This window comes from Equus asinus, chromosome 1 (assembly GCF_041296235.1).
Source record: "Equus asinus isolate D_3611 breed Donkey chromosome 1, EquAss-T2T_v2, whole genome shotgun sequence".
NCBI classification, from domain to species: domain Eukaryota; kingdom Metazoa; phylum Chordata; class Mammalia; order Perissodactyla; family Equidae; genus Equus; species Equus asinus.
The window spans coordinates 68440166-68460122 of NC_091790.1; positions in this window are offsets into that span (position 1 = coordinate 68440166).

The window sequence follows — 19957 nt, forward strand, 5'->3', positions numbered from 1 at the left end:
GGTGCCCACTTTCACCACTCCTATTCAACATAGTACTGGAGGTGCTGGCCAGAGCAATTCGGCAGGAAAAAAAAATAAAAGGAATCGAAATAGGTAACGAAGAAGTAAAACTCGCGTTGTTTGCAGACGACATGATCTTATACATAGAAAACCCCAAAGAATCCACAGAAAAACTATTAGAAATAATCAACAACTACAGCAAAGTAGCAGGGGATACAATTAACGGGCCCCAAAGCATCTTGCTTCCAGCTCTCTGGGAAGCTAAGAAACAACTCTCTCTGCACAGTGCTCTAACAGCCTACCGGGAACATCTCTTACAAAGGCCTGTGAAACGCAGTTTCTTTGCAGGCCTGATCTGGCTGAAGTAGAACTTCTGCTCGGGGTGTGCTGCATTGCCCTAGAGCTGCAAGGCACAAAGTGCTGCGTTCTTTCCATACGGGCAGATGGGCCCCAAAGCATCTTGCTTCCAGCTCTCTGGGAAGCTAAGAAACTAGTCGCTCTGCACAGTGCTCTTACAGCCTACAGGGAACATCTCTTACAAAGGCCCGTGAAACGCAGTTTCTTTGCAGGCCTGATCTGGCTGAACAAGAACTTCTGCTCTGGGTGTGCTACATTGCCCCAGAGCTGTAAGGCACAAAGTGCTGCCTTCTTTCCAAAGGGTGAGAAGGGCCCCAATGCATCTTGCTTCCAGCTCTTTGGGAAGCTAAGAAACAACTCGCTCTGCACAGTGCTCTAACAGCCTACCGGGAACATCTCTTACAAAGGCCTGTGTAACGCAGTTTCTTTGCAGGCCTGATCTGGCTGAAGTAGAACTTCTGCTCTGGGTGTGCTACATTGCCCTAGAGCTGCAAGGCACAAAGTGCTGCCTTCTTTCCTTAAGGGCAGATGGCCCCTAAAGCATCTTGCTTCCAGCTCGTTGGGAAGCTAAGAAACAACTCGCTCTGCACAGTGCTCTAACAGCCTACCGGGAACATCTCTTACAAAGGCCTGTGAAACGCAGTTTCTTTGCGGGCCTGATCTGGCTGAAGTAGAACTTCTGCTCTGGGTGTGCTACATTGCCCTAGAGCTGCAAGGAACAAAGTGCTGCGTTCTTTCCATAGGGGCAGATGGGCCCCAAAGCATCTTTTTTTTGTTTGTTTGTTTATTAATGTTATGATGGATTACAAGCTTGTGAAATTTCAGTTGTACATTTTTGTTAGTCATGTTGTGGGAACACCACTTCCCCCTCCGTGCCCTCCCCCCACCCCCCCTTTTCCCTGGTAACCACCGATCAGATCTCCTTCTCAATATACTAATTTCCACCTGTGAGTGGAGTCATATAGAGTTCGTCTTTCTCTGACTGACTTATTTCGCTTAACATAATGCCCTCGAGGTCCATCCACATTGTTGTGAATGGGCCAATGTCGTCTTTTTTTATGGCTGAGTAGTATTCCATTGTGTATATATACCACATCTTCTTTATCCAATCATCAGTTTCTGGGCATGTAGGCTGGTTCCACGTCTTGGCTATTGTAAATAATGCTGCGATGAACATAGGGGTGCAACGGACTCTTGAGATATCTGATATCAGGTTCTTAGGATAGATACCCAGTAATGGGATGGCTGGGTCATAGGGTATTTCTATTTTTAACTTTTTGAGAAATCTCCGTACTGTTTTCCATAGTGGCTGTACCAGTTTGCATTCCCACCAACAGTGTATGAGGGTTCCTCTTTCTCCACAACCTCTCCAACATTTGTCGTTCTTGGTTTTGGATGTTTTTGCCGATCTAACGGGGGTAAGGTGATATCTTAGTGTAGTTTTGATTTGCATTTCCCTGATGATTAGCGATGATGAACATCTTTTCATGTGTCTATTGGCCATATTCCTATCTTCTTTGGAGAAATGTCTGTTCATGTCCTCTGCCCATTTTTTGATCGGGTTGTTTGTTTTTTTGTTGTTAAGCAGTGTGAGTTCTTTGTACCTATTCTCCTCAAACTGTTCCAGAAAATTGAGAAAGATGGAGAACTCCCTAACACATTCTATGAAGCCAACATCACTCTGATCCCCCAACCTGACAAGGACAACACAAAGAAGGAGAACTACAGGCCGATATCACTGATGAACATAGATGCAAAAATCCTCAACAAAATTTTGGCAAACCGATTACAGCAATACATCAAAAAGATTATACACCATGATCAAGTGGGATTTCTACCAGGGACACAGGGATGGTTCAACACCCGCAAGTCAATCAACGTGATACACTACATCAACAAAATGAAAAACAAAAACCACAGGATCATCTCAATAGACGCAGAGAAAGCATTCGACAAGATCCAACACCCATTTATGATAAAAACCCTCAGTAAAATGGGTATAGAAGGAAAGTACCTCAACATAATAAAGGCCATATATGATAGACCCACAGCCAACATCAGACTCAATGGACAAAAGCTGAAAGCCATCCCTCTGAGGACAGGAACAAGACAAGGGTGCCCACTTTCACCACTCCTATTCAACATAGTACTGGAGGTGCTGGCCAGAGCAAGTCGGCAGGAAAAAAGAATAAAAGGAATCGAAATAGGTAACGAAGAAGTAAAACTCGCGTTGTTTGCAGACGACATGATCTTATACATAGAAAACCCCAAAGAATCCACAGAAAAACTATTAGAAATAATCAACAACTACAGCAAAGTAGCAGGGGATACAATTAACGGGCCCCAAAGCATCTTGCTTCCAGCTCTCTGGGAAGCTAAGAAACAACTCGCTCTGCACAGTGCTCTAACAGCCTACCGGGAACATCTCTTACAAAGGCCTGTGAAACGCAGTTTCTTTGCAGGCCTGATCTGGCTGAAGTAGAACTTCTGCTCGGGGTGTGCTGCATTGCCCTAGAGCTGAAAGGCACAAAGTGCTGCCTTCTTTACTTTACGGCAGATGGCCCCCAAAGCATCTTGCTTCCAGGTCTTTGGGAAGCTAAGAAAGAACTCGCTCTGCACAGTGCTCTAACAACCTACAGGGAACATCTCTTACAAAGGCCTGTGAAACGCAGTTTCTTTGCAGGCCTGATCTGGCTGAAGAAGAACTTCTGCTCTGGGTGTGCTACATTGCCCTAGAGCTGTAAGGCACAAAGTGCTGCGTTCTTTCCAAAGGGTGAGAAGGGCCCCAAAGCATCTTGCTTCCAGCTCTTTGGGAAGCTAAGAAACAACTCGCTCTGCACAGTGCTCTAACAGCCTACCGGGAACATCTCTTACAAAGGCCTGTGAAACGCAGTTTCTTTGCAGGCCTGATCTGGCTGAAGTAGAACTTCTGCTCTGGGTGTGCTACATTGCCCTAGAGCTGCAAGGCACAATGTGCTGCCTTCATCTCAAAGGGGCAGATGAGCCCCAAAGCATCTTGCTTCCAACTCTTTTGGAAGCTGAGAAACAACTCGCTCTGCACAGTGCTCTAACAGCCTACCGGGAACATCTCTTACAAAGGCCTGTGAAACGAAGTTTCTTTGCGGGCCTGATCTGGCTGAAGTAGAACTTCTGCTCTGGGTGTGCTACATTGCCCTAGAGCTGCAAGGCACAAAGTGCTGCGTTCTTTCCATAGGGGCAGATGGGCCCCAAAGCATCTTTTTTTTTTTTTGTTTATTAATGTTATGATGGATTACAAGCTTGTGAAATTTCAGTTGTACATTTTTGTTAGTCATGTTGTGGGAACACCACTTCCCACTCCGTGCCCTCCCCCCACCCCCCTTTTCCCTGGTAACCACCGATCAGATCTCCTTCTCAATATACTAATTTCCACCTATGAGTGGAGTCATATAGAGTTCGTCTTTCTCTGACTGACTTATTTCGCTTAACATAATGCCCTCGAGGTCCATCCACATTGTTGTGAATGGGCCAATGTCGTCTTTTTTTATGGCTGAGTAGTATTCCATTGTGTATATATACCACATCTTCTTTATCCAATCATCAGTTTCTGGGCATGTAGGCTGGTTCCACGTCTTGGCTATTGTAAATAATGCTGCGATGAACATAGGGGTGCAACGGACTCTTGAGATATCTGATATCAGGTTCTTAGGATAGATACCCAGTAATGGGATGGCTGGGTCATAGGGTATTTCTATTTTTAACATTTTGAGAAATCTCCATACTGTTTTCCATAGTGGCTGTACCAGTTTGCATTCCCACCAACAGTGTATGAGGGTTCCTCTTTCTCCACAACCTCTCCAACATTTGTCGTTCTTGGTTTTGGATGTTTTTGCCAATCTAACGGGGGTAAGGTGATATCTTAGTGTAGTTTTGATTTGCATTTCCCTGATGATGAGCGATGATGAACTTTTCATGTATCTATTGGCCATATTCATATCTTCTTTTGAGAAATGTCTGTTCATGTCCTCTGCCCATTTTTTGATCGGGTTGTTTGTTTTTTTGTTGTTAAGCAGTGTGAGTTCTTTGTACCTATTCTCCTCAAACTGTTCCAGAAAATTGAGAAAGATGGAGAACTCCCTAACACATTCTATGAAGCCAACATCACTCTGATCCCCCAACCTGACAAGGACAACACAAAGAAGGAGAACTACAGGCCGATATCACTGATGAACATAGATGCAAAAATCCTCAACAAAATTTTGGCAAACCGATTACAGCAATACATCAAAAAGATTATACACCATGATCAAGTGGGATTTATACCAGGGACACAGGGATGGTTCAACACCCGCAAGTCAATCAACGTGATACACTACATCAACAAAATGAAAAACAAAAACCACATGATCATCTCAATAGACGCAGAGAAAGCATTCGACAAGATCCAACACCCATTTATGATAAAAACCCTCAGTAAAATGGGTATAGAAGGAAAGTACCTCAACATAATAAAGGCCATATATGATAGACCCACAGCCAACATCATACTCAATGGACAAAAGCTGAAAGCCATCCCTCTGAGGACAGGAACAAGACAAGGGTGCCCACTTTCACCACTCCTATTCAACATAGTACTGGAGGTGCTGGCCAGAGCAATTCGGCAGGAAAAAAAAAAATGAAAGGAATCCAAATAGGTAACGAAGAAGTAAAACTCGCGTTGTTTGCAGACGACATGATCTTATACATAGAAAACCCCAAAGAATCCACAGAAAAACTATTAGAAATAATCAACAACTACAGCAAAGTAGCAGGGGATACAATTAACGGGCCCCAAAGCATCTTGCTTCCAGCTCTCTGGGAAGCTAAGAAACAACTCGCTCTGCACAGTGCTCTAACAGCCTACCGGGAACATCTCTTACAAAGGCCTGTGAAACGCAGTTTCTTTGCAGGCCTGATCTGGCTGAAGTAGAACTTCTGCTCGGGGTGTGCTGCATTGCCCTAGAGCTGAAAGGCACAAAGTGCTGCCTTCTTTACTTTACGGCAGATGGCCCCCAAAGCATCTTGCTTCCAGGTCTTTGGGAAGCTAAGAAAGAACTCGCTCTGCACAGTGCTCTAACAACCTACAGGGAACATCTCTTACAAAGGCCTGTGAAACGCAGTTTCTTTGCAGGCCTGATCTGGCTGAAGAAGAACTTCTGCTCTGGGTGTGCTACATTGCCCTAGAGCTGTAAGGCACAAAGTGCTGCGTTCTTTCCAAAGGGTGAGAAGGGCCCCAAAGCATCTTGCTTCCAGCTCTTTGGGAAGCTAAGAAACAACTCGCTCTGCACAGTGCTCTAACAGCCTACCGGGAACATCTCTTACAAAGGCCTGTGAAACGCAGTTTCTTTGCAGGCCTGATCTGGCTGAAGTAGAACTTCTGCTCTGGGTGTGCTACATTGCCCTAGAGCTGCAAGGCACAATGTGCTGCCTTCATCTCAAAGGGGCAGATGAGCCCCAAAGCATCTTGCTTCCAACTCTTTTGGAAGCTGAGAAACAACTCGCTCTGCACAGTGCTCTAACAGCCTACCGGGAACATCTCTTACAAAGGCCTGTGAAACGAAGTTTCTTTGCGGGCCTGATCTGGCTGAAGTAGAACTTCTGCTCTGGGTGTGCTACATTGCCCTAGAGCTGCAAGGCACAAAGTGCTGCGTTCTTTCCATAGGGGCAGATGGGCCCCAAAGCATCTTTTTTTTTTTTTGTTTATTAATGTTATGATGGATTACAAGCTTGTGAAATTTCAGTTGTACATTTTTGTTAGTCATGTTGTGGGAACACCACTTCCCACTCCGTGCCCTCCCCCCACCCCCCTTTTCCCTGGTAACCACCGATCAGATCTCCTTCTCAATATACTAATTTCCACCTATGAGTGGAGTCATATAGAGTTCGTCTTTCTCTGACTGACTTATTTCGCTTAACATAATGCCCTCGAGGTCCATCCACATTGTTGTGAATGGGCCAATGTCGTCTTTTTTTATGGCTGAGTAGTATTCCATTGTGTATATATACCACATCTTCTTTATCCAATCATCAGTTTCTGGGCATGTAGGCTGGTTCCACGTCTTGGCTATTGTAAATAATGCTGCGATGAACATAGGGGTGCAACGGACTCTTGAGATATCTGATATCAGGTTCTTAGGATAGATACCCAGTAATGGGATGGCTGGGTCATAGGGTATTTCTATTTTTAACATTTTGAGAAATCTCCATACTGTTTTCCATAGTGGCTGTACCAGTTTGCATTCCCACCAACAGTGTATGAGGGTTCCTCTTTCTCCACAACCTCTCCAACATTTGTCGTTCTTGGTTTTGGATGTTTTTGCCAATCTAACGGGGGTAAGGTGATATCTTAGTGTAGTTTTGATTTGCATTTCCCTGATGATGAGCGATGATGAACTTTTCATGTGTCTATTGGCCATATTCATATCTTCTTTTGAGAAATGTCTGTTCATGTCCTCTGCCCATTTTTTGATCGGGTTGTTTGTTTTTTTGTTGTTAAGCAGTGTGAGTTCTTTGTACCTATTCTCCTCAAACTGTTCCAGAAAATTGAGAAAGATGGAGAACTCCCTAACACATTCTATGAAGCCAACATCACTCTGATCCCCCAACCTGACAAGGACAACACAAAGAAGGAGAACTACAGGCCGATATCACTGATGAACATAGATGCAAAAATCCTCAACAAAATTTTGGCAAACCGATTACAGCAATACATCAAAAAGATTATACACCATGATCAAGTGGGATTTATACCAGGGACACAGGGATGGTTCAACACCCGCAAGTCAATCAACGTGATACACTACATCAACAAAATGAAAAACAAAAACCACATGATCATCTCAATAGACGCAGAGAAAGCATTCGACAAGATCCAACACCCATTTATGATAAAAACCCTCAGTAAAATGGGTATAGAAGGAAAGTACCTCAACATAAGAAAGGCCATATATGATAGACCCACAGCCAACATCATACTCAATGGACAAAAGCTGAAAGCCATCCCTCTGAGGACAGGAACAAGACAAGGGTGCCCACTTTCACCACTCCTATTCAACATAGTACTGGAGGTGCTGGCCAGAGCAAGTCGGCAGGAAAAAAGAATAAAAGGAATCGAAATAGGTAACGAAGAAGTAAAACTCGCGTTGTTTGCAGACGACATGATCTTATACATAGAAAACCCCAAAGAATCCACAGAAAAACTATTAGAAATAATCAACAACTACAGCAAAGTAGCAGGGGATACAATTAACGGGCCCCAAAGCATCTTGCTTCCAGCTCTCTGGGAAGCTAAGAAACAACTCGCTCTGCACAGTGCTCTAACAGCCTACCGGGAACATCTCTTACAAAGGCCTGTGAAACGCAGTTTCTTTGCAGGCCTGATCTGGCTGAAGTAGAACTTCTGCTCGGGGTGTGCTGCATTGCCCTAGAGCTGAAAGGCACAAAGTGCTGCCTTCTTTACTTTACGGCAGATGGCCCCCAAAGCATCTTGCTTCCAGGTCTTTGGGAAGCTAAGAAACAACTCGCTCTGCACAGTGCTCTAACAGCCTACCGGGAACATCTCTTACAAAGGCCTGTGAAACACAGTATCTTTGCAGGCCTGATCTGGCTGAAGTAGAACTTCTGCTCTGGGTGTGCTACATTGCCCTAGAGCTGCAAGGCACAATGTGCTGCCTTCATCTCAAAGGGGCAGATGAGCCCCAAAGCATCTTGCTTCCAAATCTTTGGGAAACTAAGAAACAACTCGCTCTGCACAGTGCTCTATCAGCCTACCGGGAACATCTCTTACAAAGGCCTGTGAAACGCAGTTTCTTTGCGGGCCTGATCTGGCTGAAGTAGAACTCCTGCTGTGGGTGTGCAACATTGCCCTAGAGCTGCAAGGCACAAAGTGCTGACTTCTTTCCAAAGGGTGTGAAGGGCCCCAAAGCATCTTGCTTCCAGCTGTTTGGGAAGCTGAGAAACAACTCGCTCTGCACAGTGCTCTAACAGCCTACGTGAAATCTCTTACAAAGGCCTGTGAAATGCAGTTTCTTTGCGGGCCTGATCTGGCTGAAGTAGAACTTCTGCTCTGGGTGTGCTACATTGCCCTAGAGCTGCAAGGCACAAAGTGCTGCCTTCTTTCCTTAAGGGCAGATGGCCCCCAAAGCATCTTGCTTTCAGGTCTTTGGGAAGCTAAGAAAGAACTCGCTCTGCACAGTGCTCTAACAGCCTACCGCGAACATCTCTCACAAAGGCCTGTGAAACGCAGTTTCTTTGCAGGCCTGATCTGGCTGAAGTAGAACTTCTGCTCTGGGTGTGCTGCATTGCCCTAGAGCTTCAAGGCACAAAGTGCTGCGTTCTTTCCATACGGACAGATGGGCCCCAAAGCATCTTGCTTCCAGCTCTTGGGAAGCTAAGAAACTAGTCGCTCTGCACAGTGCTCTTACAGCCTGCCGGGAACATCTCTTACAAAGGCCTGTGAAACGAAGTTTCTTTGCAGGTCTGATCTAGCTGAAGTAGAACTTCTGCTCTGGGTGTGCTAGATTGCCCTAGAGCTGCAAGGCACAAAGTGCTGCCTTCTTTCCAAAGGGTGAGAAGGGCCCCAAAGCATCTTGCTTCCAGCTCTCTAGGAAGCTAAGAAACAAGACGCTCTGCACAGTGCTCTTACAGTCTACCGGGAACATCTCTTACAAAGGCCTGTGAAACGAAGTTTCTTTGCAGGCCTGACCTGGCAGAAGTAGAACAACTGCTCTGGGTGTGCTACATTGCCCTACAGCTGCAAGGCACAAAGTGCTGCGTTCTTTCCATAGGGGCAGATGGGCCCCAAAGCATCTTGCTTCCAGCTCTCTGGGAAGCCAAGAAACAACTCGCTCTGCACAGTGCTCTAACAGCCTACAGGGAACATCTCTTACAAAGGCCTGTGAAACGCAGTTTCTTTGCAGGCCTGACCTGGCAGAAGTAGAACATCTGCTCTGCGTGAGCTACATTGCCCTAGAGCTTCAAGGCACAAAGTGCTGCCTTCTTTACATAGGGGCAGATGGGCCCCAAAGCATCTTGCTTCCAACTCTTTTGGAAGCTGAGACACAACTCGCTCTGCACAGTGCTCTAACAGCCTACCGGGAACATCTCTTACAAAGGCCTGTGAAATGCAGTTTCTTTGCGGGCCTGATCTGGCTGAAGTAGAACTTCTGCTCTGGGTGTGCTACATTGCCCTAGAGCTGCAAGGCACAATGTGCTGCCTTCTTTCCTTAAGGGCAGATGGCCCCCAAAGCATCTTGCTTCCAGCTCTTTGGGAAGCTAAGAAAGAACTCGCTCTGCACAGTGCTCTAACAGCCTACCGGGAACATCTCTTAGAAGGGCCTGTGAAACGAAGTTTCTTTGTAGGCCTGACCTGGCAGAAGTAGAACATCTGCTCTGGGTGTGCTACATTGCCCTAGAGATGCAAGGCACAAAGTGCTGCCTTCTTTCCTTAAGGGCAGATGGCCCCTAAAGCATCTTGCTTCCAGCTCTTTGGGAAGCTAACAAACAACTCGCTCTGCACAGTGCTCTAACAGCCTACTGGGAACATCTCTTACAAAGGCCTGTGAAACGCAGTTTCTTTGCAGGTCTGATCTAGCTGAAGTAGAACTTCTGCTCTGGGTGTGCTACATTGCCCTAGAGCTGCAAGGCACAAAGTGCTGCCTGTTTTCCAAAGGGTGAGAAGGGACCCAAAGCATCTTGGTTTCAGCTCTCTGGGAAGCTAAGAAATAAGTCGCTCTGCACAGTGCTCTTACAACCTACCGGCAACATCTCTTACAACGGCCTGTGAAACGCAGTTTCTTTGCAGGCCTGACCTGGCAGAAGTAGAACATCTGCTCTGCGTGAGCTACATTGCCCTAGAGCTGCAAGGCACAAAGTGCTGCCTTCTTTACTTAAGGGCAGATGGCCCCCAAAGCATCTTGCTTCCAGGTCTTTGGGAAGCTAAGAAACAAGTCGCTCTGCACAGTGCTCTAACAGCCTACCGGGAACATCTCTTACAAAGGCCTGTGAAATGCAGTTTCTTTGCGGGCCTGATCTGGCTGAAGTAGAACTTCTGCTCTGGGTGTGCTACATTGCCCTAGAGCTGCAAGGCACAAAGTGCTGCCTTCTTGCCAAAGGGTGAGAAGGGCCCCAAAGCATCTTGCTTCCAGCTCTTTGGGAAGCTAAGAAACAACTCGCTCTGCACAGTGCTCTATCTGCCTACCGGGAACATCTCTTACAAAGGCCTGTGAAACGCAGTTTCTTTGCGGGCCTGATCTGGCTGAAGTAGAACTCCTGCTGTGGGTGTGCAACATTGCCCTAGAGCTGCAAGGCACAAAGTGCTGACTTCTTTCCAAAGGGTGTGAAGGGCCCCAAAGCATCTTGCTTCCGGCTGTTTGGGAAGCTGAGAAACAACTCGCTCTGCACAGTGCTCTAACAGCCTACGTGAACATCTCTTACAAAGGCCTGTGAAACGCAGTTTCCTTGCAGGGCTGACGTGGCAGAAGTAGAACATTTGCTCTGGGTGTGCTACATTGCACTAGAGCTGCAAGGCACAAAGTGCTGCCTTCTTTGCATAGGGGCAGATGGGCCCCAAAACATCTTGCTTCCAACTCTTTTGGAAGCTGAGACACAACTCGCTCTGCACAGTGCTCTAACAGCCTACCGGAAACATCTCTTACAAAGGCCTGTGAAATGCAGTTTCTTTGCGGGCCTGATCTGGCTGAAGTAGAACTTCTCCTCTGGGTGTGCTACATTGCCCTAGAGCTGCAAGGCACAAAGTGCTGCCTTCTTTCCTTAAGGGCAGATGGCCCCCAAAGCATCTTGCTTTCAGGTCTTTGGGAAGCTAAGAAAGAACTCGCTCTGCACAGTGCTCTAACAGCCTACCGCGAACATCTCTCACAAAGGCCTGTGAAACGCAGTTTCTTTGCAGGCCTGATCTGGCTGAAGTACAACTTCTGCTCTGGGTGTGCTACATTGCCCTAGAGCTGCAAGGCACAAAGTGCTGCCTTCTTTCCAAAGGGTGAGAAGGGCCCCAAAGCATCTTGCTTCCAGCTCTTTGGGAAGCTAAGAAACAAATCGCTCTGCATAGTGCTCTAACAGCGTACAGGGAACATCTCTTACAAAGGCCTGTGAAACGCAGTTTCTTTGCAGGCCTGATGTGGCTGAAGTAGAACTTCTCTGGGTGAGCTACATTGCCCTAGAGCTGCAAGGTGCAAAGTGCTGCGTTCTTTCCATAGGGGCAGATGGGCCCCAAAGCATCTTTTTTTTGTTTGTTTGTTTATTAATGTTATGACGGATTACAAGCTTGTGAAATTTCAGTTGTACATTTTTGTTAGTCATGTTGTGGGAACACCACTTCCCCCTCCGTGCCCTCCCCCCACCCCCCCTTTTCCCTGGTAACCACCGATCAGATCTCCTTCTCAATATACTAATTTCCACCTATGAGTGGAGTCATATAGAGTTCGTTTTTCTCTGACTGACTTATTTCGCTTAACATAATGCCCTCGAGGTCCATCCACATTGTTGTGAAGGGGCCAATGTCGTCTTTTTTTATGGCTGAGTAGTATTCCATTGTGTATATATACCACATCTTCTTTATCCAATCATCAGTTTCTGGGCATGTAGGCTGGTTCCACGTCTTGGCTATTGTAAATAATGCTGCGATGAACATAGGGGTGCAACGGACTCTTGAGATATCTGATATCAGGTTCTTAGGATAGATACCCAGTAATGGGATGGCTGGGTCATAGGGTATTTCTATTTTTAACTTTTTGAGAAATCTCCATACTGTTTTCTATAGTGGCTGTACCAGTTTGCATTCCCACCAACACTGTATGAGGGTTCCTCTTTCTCCACAACCTCTCCAACATTTGTCGTTCTTGGATTTGGATGTTTTTGCCAATCTAACGGGGGTAAGGTGATATCTTAGTGTAGTTTTGATTTGCATTTCCCTGATGATTAGCGATGATGAACATCTTTTCATGTGTCTATTGGCCATGTTCATATCTTCTTTGGAGAAATGTCTGTTCATGTCCTCTGCCCATTTTTTGATCGGGTTGTTTGTTTTTTTGTTGTTAAGCAGTGTGAGTTCTTTGTACCTATTCTCCTCAAACTGTTCCAGAAAATTGAGAAAGATGGAGAACTCCCTAACACATTCTATGAAGCCAACATCACTCTGATCCCCAAACCTGACAAGGACAACACAAAGAAGGAGAACTACAGGCCGATATCACTGATGAACATACATGCAAAAATCCTCAACCAAATTTTGGCAAACCGATTACAGCAATACATCAAAAAGATTATACACCATGATCAAGTGGGATTTATACCAGGGACACAGGGATGGTTCAACACCCGCAAGTCAATCAACGTGATACACTACATCAACAAAATGAAAAACAAAAACCACATGATCATCTCAATAGACGCAGAGAAAGCATTCGACAAGATCCAACACCCATTTATGATAAAAACCCTCAGTAAAACGGGTATAGAAGGAAAGTACCTCAACATAATAAAGGCCATATATGATAGACCCACAGCCAACATCATACTCAATGGACAAAAGCTGAAAGCCATCCCTCTGAGGACAGGAACAAGACAAGGGTGCCCACTTTCACCACTCCTATTCAACATAGTACTGGAGGTGCTGGCCAGATCAATTCGGCAGGAAAAAAAAATGAAAGGAATCCAAATAGGTAACGAAGAAGTAAAACTCGCGTTGTTTGCAGACGACATGATCTTATACATAGAAAACCCCAAAGAATCCACAGAAAAACTATTAGAAATAATCAACAACTACAGCAAAGTAGCAGGGTATAAAATTAACGGGCTCCAAAGCATCTTGCATCCAGCTCTTTGGGAAGCTAAGAAACAACTCGCTCTGCACAGTGCTCTAACAGCCTACCGGGAACATCTCTTACAAAGGCCTGTGAAACGCAGTTTCTTTGCGGGCCAGATCTGGCTGAAGTAGAACTTCTGCTCGGGGTGTGCTACATTGCCCTAGAGCTGCAAGGCACAAAGTGCTGCCTTCTTTCCAAAGGGTGACAAGGGCCCCTAAGCATCTTGCTTCCAGCTCTTTGGGAAGCTAAGAAACAAGTCGCTCTGCACAGTGCTCTAACAGCCTACCGGGAACATCTCTTACAAGGGCCTGTGAAACGAAGTTTCTTTGTAGGCCTGACCTGGCAGAAGTAGAACATCTGCTCTGGGTGTGCTACATTGCCCTAGAGATGCAAGGCACAAAGTGCTGCCTTCTTTCCTTAAGGGCAGATGGCCCCTAAAGCATCTTGCTTCCAGCTCTTTGGGAAGCTAACAAACAACTCGCTCTGCACAGTGCTCTAACAGCCTACTGGGAACATCTCTTACAAAGGCCTGTGAAACGCAGTTTCTTTGCAGGTCTGATCTAGCTGAAGGAGAACTTCTGCTCTGGGTGTGCTACATTGCCCTAGAGCTGCAAGGCACAAAGTGCTGCCTGTTTTCCAAAGGGTGAGAAGGGCCCCAAAGCATCTTGCTTCCGGCTGTTTGGGAAGCTAAGAAACAACTCGCTCTGCACAGTGCTCTAACAGCCTACCGGGAACATCTCTTACAAAGGCCTGTGAAACGCAGTTTCTTTGCGGACCTGAGCTGGCTGAAGTAGAACTTCTGCTCTGGGTGTGCTAAATTGCCCTAGAGCTGCAAGGCACAAAATGCTGCCTTCTTTCCTTAAGGGCAGATGGCCCCCAAAGCATCTTGCTTCCAGGTCTTTGGGAAGCTAACAAAGAACTCGCTCTGCACAGTGCTCTAACAGCCTACAGGGAACATCTCTTACAAAGGCCTGTGAAATGCAGTTTCTTTGCGGGCCTGATCTGGCTGAAGTACAACTTCTGCTCTGGGTGTGCTACATTGCCCTAGAGCTGCAAGGCACAAAGTGCTGCCTTCTTGCCAAAGGGTGAGAAGGGCCCCAAAGCATCTTGCTTCCAGCTATTTGGGAATCTAAGAAACAACTCGCTCTGCACAGTGCTCTAACAGCCTACCGGGAACATCTCTTACAAAGGCCTGTAAAACGCAGTTTCTTTGCGGGCCTGATCTGGCTGAAGTAGAACCTCTGCTCTGGGTGTGCTACATTGCCATAGAGCTGCAAGGCAGAAAGTGCTGTGTTCTTTCCATAGGGGCAAATGGGCCCCAAAGCATCTTTTTTTTTTTTTGTTTGTTTATTAATGTTATGACGGATTACAAGCTTGTGAAATTTCAGTTGTACATTTTTGTTAGTCATGTTGTGGGAACACCACTTCCCCCTCCGTGCCCCCCCCCCACCCTTTTCCCTGGTAACCACCGATCAGATCTCCTTCTCAATATACTAATTTCCACCTATGAGTGGAGTCATATAGAGTTCGTCTTTCTCTGCCTGACTTATTTCTCTTAACATAATGCCCTCGAGGTCCATCCACATTGTTGTGAATGGGCCAATGTCGTCTTTTTTTATGGCTGAGTAGTATTCCATTGTGTATATATACCACATCTTCTTTATCCAATCATCAGTTTCTGGGCATGTAGGCTGGTTCCACGTCTTGGCTATTGTAAATAATGCTGCGATGAACATAGGGGTGCAACGGACTCTTGAGATTTCTGATATCAGGTTCTTAGGATAGATACCCAGTAATGGGATGACTTGGTCATAGGGTATTTCTATTTTTAACTTTTTGAGAAATCTCCATACTGTTTTCCATAGTGGCTGTACCAGTTTGCATTCCCACCAACAGTGTATGAGGGTTCCTCTTTCTCCACAACCTCTCCAACATTTGTCGTTCTTGGTTTTGGATGTTTTTGCCAATCTAACGGGGGTAAGGTGATATCTTAGTGTAGTTTTGATTTGCATTTCCCTGATGATTAGCGATGATGAACATCTTTTCATGTGTCTATTGGCCATGTTCATATCTTCTTTTGAGAAATGTCTGTTCATGTCCTCTGCCCATTCTTTGATCGGGTTGTTTGTTTTTTTGTTGTTAAGCAGTGTGAGTTCTTTGTACCTATTCTCCTCAAACTGTTCCAGAAAATTGAGAAAGATGGAGAACTCCCTAACACATTCTATGAAGCCAACATCACTCTGATCCCCAAACCTGACAAGGACAACACAAAGAAGGAGAACTACAGGCCGATATCACTGATGAACATAGATGCAAAAATCCTCAACAAAATTTTGGCAAACCGATTACAGCAATACATCAAAAAGATTATACACCATGATCAAGTGGGATTTACACCAGGGACACAAGGATGGTTCAACACCCGCAAGTCAATCAACGTGATACACTACATCAACAAAATGAAAAACAAAAACCACATGATCATCTCAATAGACGCAGAGAAAGCATTCGACAAGATCCAACACCCATTTATGATAAAAACCCTCAGTAAAATGGGTATAGAAGGAAAGTACTTCAACATAATAAAGGCCATATATGATAGACCCACAGCCAACATCATACTCAATGGACAAAAGCTGAAAGCCATCCCTCTGAGGACAGGAACAAGACAAGGGTGCCCACTTTCACCACTCCTATTCAACATAGTACTGGAGGTGCTGGCCAGAGCAATTCGGCAGGAAAAAAATATAAAAGGAATCCAAATAGGTAACGAAGAAGTAAAACTCGCGTTGTTTGCAGACGACATGATCTTATACATAGAAAACCCCAAAGAATCCACAGAAAAACTATTAGAAATAATCAACAACTACAGCAAAGTAGCAGGGTATAAAATCAACGGGCCCCAAAGCATCTTGCTTCCAGCTCTTTGGGAAGCTAAGAAACAACTCGCTCTGCACAGTGCTCTAACAGCCTACCGGGAACATCTCTTACAAAGGACTGTGAAACGAACTTTCTTTGCAGGACTGACCTGGAAGAAGTAGAACATCTGCTCTGGGTGTGCTACATTGCTCTAGACCTGCAAGACACAAAGTGCTGCCTTCTTTCCAAAGGGTGAGAAGGGCCCCAAAGCATCTTGTTTCCAGCTCTCTGGGAAGCTAAGAAATAAGTCCCTCTGCACAGTGCTCTTACAGCCTACCGGGAACATCTCTTACAAAGGCCTGTGAAACGCAGTTTCTTTGCAGGCCTGATACGGCTGAAGTAGAACTTCCGCTCTGGGTGTGCTACATTGCCCTAGAGCTGCAAGGCACAAAGTGCTGACTTGTTTCCAAAGGGTGAGAAGGGCCCCAAAGCATCTTGCCTCCGGCTGTTTGGGAAGCTAAGAAACAACTCGCTCTGCACAGTGCTCTAACAGCCTACCGGGAACATCTCTTACAAAGGCCTGTGAAACGCAGTTTCTTTGCGGGCCTGATCTGGCTGAAGTGGAACTTCTGCTCTGGGTGTGCTACATTGCCCTAGAGCTGCAAGGCACAAAGTGCTGCCTTCTTTCCTTAAGGGCAGATGGCCCCCAAAGCATCTTGCTTCCAGGTCTTTGGGAAGCTAACAAAGAACTCGCTCTGCACAGTGCTCTAACAGCCTACCGGGAACATCTCTTACAAAGGCCTGTGAAACGCAGTTTCTTTGCCGGCCTGATCTGGCTGAAGTACAACTTCTGCTCTGGGTGTGCTACATTGCCATAGAGCTGCATGGCACAAAGTGCTGCCTTCTTGCCAAAGGGTGAGAAGGGCCCCAAAGCATCTTGCTTCCAGCTCTCTGGGAAGCTAAGAAATAAGTCCCTCTGCACAGTGCTCTTACAGCCTACCGGGAACATCTCTTACAAAGGCTTGTGAAACGCAGTTTCTTTGCAGGCCTGATACGGCTGAAGTAGAACTTCCGCTCTGGGTGTGCTACATTGCCCTAGAGCTGCAAGGCACAAAGTGCTGACTTGTTTCCAAAGGGTGAGAAGGGCCCCAAAGCATCTTGCTTCTGGCTGTTTGGGAAGCTAAGAAACAACTCGCTCTGCACAGTGCTCCAACAGCCTACCGGGAACATCTCTTACAAAGGCCTGTGAAACGCAGTTTCTTTGCGGGCCTGATCTGGCTGAAGTAGAACTTCTGCTCTGGGTGTGCTACATTGCCCTAGAGCTGCAAGGCAGAAAGTGCTGTGTTCTTTCCATAGGGGCAGATGGGCAACAAAGCATCTTTTTTTTTTTTTTGTTTATTAATGTTATGACGGATTACAAGCTTGTGAAATTTCAGCTGTACATTTTTGTTAGTCATGTTGTGGGAACACCACTTCCCCCTCCGTGCCCCCCCCACCCCCCCTTTTCCCTGGTAACCACCGATCAGATCTCCTTCTCAATATACTAATTTCCACCTATGAGTGGAGTCATATAGAGTTCGTCTTTCTCTGCCTGACTTATTTCGCTTAACATAATGCCCTCGAGGTCCATCCACATTGTTGTGAATGGGCCAATGTCGTCTTTTTTTATGGCTGAGTAGTATTCCATTGTGTATATATACCACATCTTCTTTATCCAATCATCAGTTTCTGGGCATGTAGGATGGTTCCACGTCTTGGCTATTGTAAATAATGCTGCGATGAACATAGGGGTGCAACGGACTCTTGAGATATCTGATATCAGGTTCTTAGGATAGATACCCAGTAATGGGATGGCTGGGTCATAGGGTATTTCTATTTTTAACTTTTTGAGAAATCTCCATACTGTTTTCCATAGTGGCTGTACCAGTTTGCATTCCCACCAACAGTGTATGAGGGTTCCTCTTTCTCCACAACCTCTCCAACATTTGTCGTTCTTGGTTTTCGATGTTTTTGCCAATCTAACGGGGGTAAGGTGATATCTTAGTGTAGTTTTGATTTGCATTTCCCTGATGATTAGCGATGATGAACATCTTTTCATGTGTCTATTGGCCATGTTCATATCTTCTTTGGAGAAATGTCTGTTCATGTCCTCTGCCCATTTTTTGATCGGGTTGTTTGTTTTTTTGTTGTTAAGCAGTGTGAGTTCTTTGTACCTATTCTCCTCAAACTGTTCCAGAAAATTGAGAAAGATGGAGAACTCCCTAACACATTCTATGAAGCCAACATCACTCTGATCCCCAAACCTGACAAGGACAACACAAAGAAGGAGAACTACAGGCCGATATCACTGATGAACATAGATGCAAAAATCCTCAACAAAATTTTGGCAAACCGATTACAGCAATACATCAAAAAGATTATACACCATGATCAAGTGGGATTTACACCAGGGACACAGGGATGGTTCAACACCCGCAAGTCAATCAACGTGATACACTACATCAACAAAATGAAAAACAAAAACCACGTGATCATCTCAATAGACGCAGAGAAAGCATTCGACAAGATCCAACACCCATTTATGATAAAAACCCTCAGTAAAATGGGTATAGAAGGAAAGTACCTCAACATAATAAAGGCCATATATGATAGACCCACAGCCAACATCATACTCAATGGACAAAAGCTGAAAGCCATCCCTCTGAGGACAGGAACAAGACAAGGGTGCCCACTTTCACCACTCCTATTCAACATAGTACTGGAGGTGCTGGCCAGAGCAATTCGGCAGGAAAAAAAAATAAAAGGAATCCAAATAGGTAACGAAGAAGTAAAACTCGCGTTGTTTGCAGACGACATGATCTTATACATAGAAAACCCCAAAGAATCCACAGAAAAACTATTAGAAATAATCAACAACTACAGCAAAGTAACAGGGTATAAAATCAACGGGCCGCAAAGAATCTTGCTTCCAGCTCTCTGGGAAGCTAAGAAACAACTCGCTCTGCACAGTGCTCTAACAGCCTACCGGGAACATCTCTTACAAAGGACTGTGAAACGAAGTTTCTTTGCAGGACTGACCTGGAAGAAGTAGAACATCTGCTCTGGGTGTGCTACATTGCCCTAGACCTGCAAGACACAAAGTGCTGCCTTCTTTCCAAAGGGTGAGAAGGGCCCCAAAGCATCTTGCTTCCAGCTCTCTGGGAAGCTAAGAAATAAGTCCCTCTGCACAGTGCTCTTACAGCCTACCGGGAACATCTCTTACAAAGGCCTGTGAAACGCAGTTTCTTTGCAGGCCTGATACGGCTGAAGTAGAACTTCCGCTCTGGGTGTGCTACATTGCCCTAGAGCTGCAAGGCACAAAGTGCTGACTTGTTTCCAAAGGGTGAGAAGGGCCCCAAAGCATCTTGCTTCCGGCTGTTTGGGAAGCTAAGAAACAACTCGCTCTGCACAGTGCTCTAACAGCCTACCGGGAACATCTCTTACAAAGGCCTGTGAAACGCAGTTTCTTTGCGGGCCTGATCTGGCTGAAGTGGAACTTCTGCTTTGGGTGTGCTACATTGCCCTAGAGCTGCAAGGCACAAAGTGCTGCCTTCTTTCCTTAAGGGCAGATGGCCCCCAAAGCATCTTGCTTCCAGGTCTTTGGGAAGCTAACAAAGAACTCGCTCTGCACAGTGCTCTAACAGCCTACCGGGAACATCTCTTACAAAGGCCTGTGAAACGCAGTTTCTTTGCGGGCCTGATCTGGCTGAAGTAGAAATTCTGCTCTGGGTGTGCTACATTGCCCTAGAGCTGCAAGGCACAAAGTGCTGCGTTCTTTCCATAGAGGCAGATGGGCTCCAAAGCATCTTTTTTTTTTTTTTTTTTTTGTTTATTAATGTTATGACGGATTACAAGCTTGTGAA